The following is a 5,665-nucleotide window of genomic DNA, read 5'->3' on the forward strand; positions in this document are numbered from 1 at the left end:
GAATATAAAAAAATTTATATTATCCAAGACAAAATAAAAAATTTTTCAACTTTTCATTGTTATAACAAATAATCCAATTCAAAAATAAAGAATTGATTAAAATGGAACAACCACCTATCAATGTGATGCATATACATAATTACATTTAATCAAAATTAATCCAAATGAAAAATAGTAAAGTATTGCAAAAAAAAAAAATTAATAAATAAAAGCAGAAAATGGAGCCCGTCCCTAGTCATTGTTGTAGTTGAAGAAATGGAGTTAGATTTTACAGGTTACTGGATGAACATATTTTGACCCAGATTTCAGGGGACCTGCTACCGAAAATAATTACCATAATTTAAAATACCTCTGTTTGAAATATTTTTATTCTCAAATATGTCATAAACCAACCAGAACATGATTTTGGTATGCTATGAATAATATTTGAGAGAAAATTATCATGTCCAGACATTTACTAGTAGAGAAAGAGAGACAGAGAGGGAGAGAGAGAAAGAGAGAGAAAAACTTTCTCCTGATTTAATTTAAAAATGATAATTGGTTCATTTTTCAAAGGACTTTAATTCTGAAAATGTTTTGCTATTGCATTTTTGTGTGTGTAAACCTAATGATACTCTAGATAACAATTTCCCAAATGAAATTACAATTAGATGCTACGTATAATGTTTTCAAGTCTACAATGTTATTAAATTACCGTTGCTTTACAAATTAATATTTGCTTTCATTTTTTTGTAGTAAGTGACCAAGGGGAAAATTGGCTCAACATGAATGTAAAACAGTAAATATGAATCACTAAAATTTGTGGCTTTTTCCCCCTAGAATCATTTCCTCCTTCATGAAAAATATGGCTTATAACAATAATAAAACATTTCCCCCAGCTTTTTATAGTTTTAAAGACTGGTATGCTTACCACAAGATCTTTATTTGTCTAGAAAATTTAGTGGAAACAACATACTGTCTACTGGATAAAGCATGTGTAATAAATGTGATCCTTCAAATTTACTGCCGATTTATCAAATGTGCAGTTGTCAACCTAATCAATTCCTTTGATGGATCAACATTTCCATTACTAAGAGAAAACGTACACCTCTGAGCTCTGTACTATTCTCTGCAGACCCAAAAATGTGGTTGTCATGGCAACTGCAAACCGTGGCGAGTCTGTCATGACCCAGTAACAGTATAATGGAAAACATCTGCCAGGAAATCACGGACTGGCACAAGGTCTTTGGGAGGAAGTATTTGTGAGAATTTCACCTTAAAAGATTTCCTCAATTCCAATCTCAGACTCCTCCAACACAAATATTTTAAATGGTGCTATTCTTGTCAACATCCGCAGCACGCAGCACAAAGGGAAACAGAAAACGTGAGATTTTATTCATAGTCAGTAATACAACTTTCAAGGAATTAAGTCAGTTTTTAAATATAGACTTATTTATTATAAAGCCCCCTCCCCCCCAAAAAAAGAATAGGACAAGTAATTTTCATTATTTGACCTGAACCAGTGATCTCTAACTTAAGCGTGCATTAGAATTACATTTAGGGCTTATTAAAACACAGATTGCTGGGCCCCATCTCTAAATTTCTGATTCAGTAGGTTGGGATAGAGTCTGAGAATTTGTATTTCTAAAGTTCCCAGGTGATGCTGTTGCTACTGGCCCAGTATCCACAATTTGAGAAAGGCAGGTGTAATCTAAAAACCTAAAAGAACTCTAAAAGCTTGCTAGCAAAAGAATGTTGAGAAGAATAAGGAAAATGTCTGTTTTTACTATGTTTTTCAATGATTTAGACTGCAAACGTTTCTATACTTGGTCCTGCATGAGAAATCACTTTAAAAATACAAAATTCCAGGTCCTACCCCTGGAGATTTGGATTTAGTTGGTCTTGGATGAAATCCAGTGTCTGGATATTTTTAACAAGCATCCCAAGTTAATTCTAATGTGAGCCTGTTCTACTTCACTTAGGAATCACTGATTGAGGGAACATTGTCATTTTGTGGTATAGATTAATAACCTCTAAAGCTTATTTTATGACTCTGATCATTGTCTCAGCTACTCAGATTCAGTAGGTCTTGATGAGACCCAGGAACTTAAATTTTATCAAGCACCACCAGGATTTGGTGACAGTGACAAGAAACTTTAGTCTTCAAAGTGAGTTGATTAAGACATCTATTGAAGATGGGGGAAGAAAATACTAGATTTTTTTTTCAGTTTTTATCTGAAAACTAAGAGAAGCATTAAGCATTACTTTTACTCTGGCCTTCACAATGATTTCATTGTGGAGCAGTCACAGATCACCTATGATGGGTAGGAAGATGGGCCTGCAACGTGGAGGAGGCTTTGAGAGCAACATTCTCATTTGAGTATTATTACAACACATGACAGTTCATTATGACTCACTTAGATGCACTTATGGACTTTCCCCCTAGTTTTCACTGACCTAAGTTTCAGAAAATGGACTAGTGGCTTAAAAAGAATTTTGATTGATCAAAGACATTACAAAAAAATGCAACCACAAGTGAGCCACCTGAAAATGGTACAGCTGACACATTTCCTACCTTAGTGCAAGCTGTTTCCCAATTTAATTAAGAGGAATAAGCTACAAAGGTCCAAGAAGTTGATCAATAAAAAGAAAATAACCTTTTTCTAAAAGAAATAAATACAGGCTATGGAAAAAGCATTTTGAAAATGGATGTTTCTATCATTACACAATTTTGTTCCAACAAATCTGCACACTTAAAAATGTGGAAACAAAATTTTCTACTTTGATTAAAAATCTTCAGAGGATTTCAGTGAGTTTTGAACCATTGTTTCAAGATATAATTAACACTTGATTAATTTACAAAAAACTGACGAGCTTCAGGGAAGATTAAATCTTGCTTGAATTTCAACAAAAATCTTTAGTGGGCAACTAAGAGAAATGAGCAGAATAATTTGGTAAGCAAATCATTTTTTTTCCATTGTCATAGACATATAAATATGATAAAATGAGATGTCATCTACTGCAATTGTTTTCAAACTGTTCTCTGCAAAGATTAGGAGTTCATTGGAGCCTCTTTAAGGGTCACAGTTGGTGGGCATAGGAATGAATAGAGAAGTGAGGAGACACCAAGATTTGGTGTTGTTTAAATAAATTGTTTCTTATTTTTTTTCAAAAATGTTTTAAAATCAATTATCTAGTTTCTCTGAGACAAATGAACTAAAAAGCTTCCAGATAGATATTCTCTAATCTAAGTCATAATTTCTCTACAAAATAAAACAATTACATGCTTATTTGTTTTTGGAGGGAAAACTTCCAAAGAACAATGCTGATTTTGTATTTTTCCAAAGACCACACAGTTATTATTCTAACATACTATCTGTCTTTAATGCTTTAAAATTTTTTCTTAAAGTCCTTACTCCATCAGATTGTTAAGGAAAAGAGAATGGAACTAATATTAAATAAACACTTACTGCATATCATCCAATGGGTTAGATTTAATTTTTAAAAGTTTTTAGAATATAATGCACGGTCAGCTTTCCCAATTTTGCAGTTGGTAAATTGGGAAGTCAGGATTCAATTGAACATACTTATTAAATGAGACAACAATGAGTAAAAATAATCTAGCATATTAGAATTTTTACATTAATTTTTTTCTTGGAATCCAAAGATTTTCTAGTATATCCTAAATATGTTCTTTTTAAAGAACAAAGGTGCTTCAGATTCATGTTTATTGTAATAACAAAAGAAATAAAATTTTAATTTATAGTAAAAATTGCTTCTTCCTAAAGAGTATTTTATAAATCCCATATATCCAGCATAAGTCATGCAATATCAACACAGCTCTTCAAGAAGAAGCAGGACATCTAACCAACAGAATATGGCAAAGGTGAAGGAATTTTACAGATAATAAACACACCTAATTTGTTTAATTTCATTTAAAATGCTTTATTTCTTTTGGAGCAGTTTTAATTTCATAGTAAAATTGAGAAGGCACAGGGATTTCTCATATGTCCCCTACACTTACCCATCATAGCCTTTCCCATTATCAACATCCTCACCAGAGTGATACATTTATTTCAGTCAATGAAGTGACATTGACATGTTGTAATTCCCCCAGCCCATTGTTTACATTAAGGTTCACCCTGGGTATTGTCCATTCTGTGGGCTTGAAAAAATGTATAATGCATGTGTCCATCATTACAGTGATCTCAGAGACTTGAAGCAGCAATGACTCATTTCTGCTGACATTGAAGAAACAACCCACTGTGGGTTTGACAGCTGCAAGTTCCTGAATTCTGTCAACAACCACATGACAACCACATGAGCTTAGAAGAGAACCCGAAGCATCAGAGAAGCCCCCAGCCCTGGCCAACACTTTGACTGTAGCCTTATGAGACCCTGAGCAGAGGACCCAGGTAAGCTGTGCCCAGATTCTCGACCCACAGAAACTATGAGATAATAGATATGTGTTGTTTGAACCATTATATTATGGTTATTTGTTATTCACCAGTCAAAAACCAATACGCTATAGTAACAACATTTGAAGGTTATTTCATGAAGATTAAAAAGAATATCTCATTTGTTGTTTTTTAGAATAACTGAATTGAAGCACCTTAGGAAAATCTATATATGATTTATATGTCGACTATAGAGTAGGTTCTGGTCTATTTCTAGTTATTTCTATATAAAAGCCTATGATTAAGCTTATGTTTCTGGATTTTTGGATCCTTTTGCCAGGCCCCACATTTTATCTCGATCCAAACTGCCTTCAGTGGAATGCCTGCTTCTTGTTTCAAGGGAGCCTTAGTAGTGACCTCATTCTGACTTTTCTCAAAGTAAGGTCTTTATAGTATTTACCAGCTGATTCCTTAGAAAGGCTTTGCTTCCTCTTAGTATGCCTTAGAAAATGCTGAATGTTGACTTTATAAATTATTCCAAGATTGGCTGTCCTGGTATAATTATACGGTACTAATCAGAATGCTTTGGGTCAGATTGACTAGGGGACTGTTTCCCTAGGCTAATTCTTCTTTGTTACAATTGGGATTTGTTGTGTGCAGTAGCAGGAGAACATTCTCTTTGTAGGAAGAGTAACTTATTGCACAGTTTAGGAACTGAAAACAAATATCCACACTTGTGGATGCATGACATTTCCTGTGTTGCTTTGTTAAAACCCCTGGCCACAGTAGATCAAGGAGATTATGGTTTAATTATTTTATTCCTGATAGGACTTTAACAAATGTACCTTTATTAATTAATAAATGATAAGTTATTTCATGAATCAGAGAAAGAATTTAAGACATGAGCTGACTTGGATAATCAAATTGTGCTATGCTCATGAAAATATAGATAAATTCTTTCAAGATCCTCTGAAGTACTTACAGTAATATTGAAAATTTATTTGAAACTCCATATTGACATGAATACTTGGACGCTTAGGTTTATATGAGTCTCTGAAATGCTTTCCATTAACCTTTTATTTAGTTTCATAATTTATTCATGTAGGTTTAATTTTTGAACTATGTGGTCTTTGCTCAAGCAAAGAAATCTTAATATGGATTCTTCACAAACTTTTTTCTTGAAGAAGTACATTCAAATGTAAAACATTGTTTTTCCAGGAATATTTCCAAAACATGCATTTGCTTCTATTTTTTATATCTAAAATAGATGCAAAATAAGCGGAAAATGT

The sequence above is a fragment of the Pteropus vampyrus genome, unplaced genomic scaffold (genome assembly GCF_000151845.1).
Source record: "Pteropus vampyrus isolate Shadow unplaced genomic scaffold, Pvam_2.0 Scaffold2, whole genome shotgun sequence".
Classification (NCBI taxonomy): Eukaryota; Metazoa; Chordata; class Mammalia; order Chiroptera; family Pteropodidae; genus Pteropus; species Pteropus vampyrus.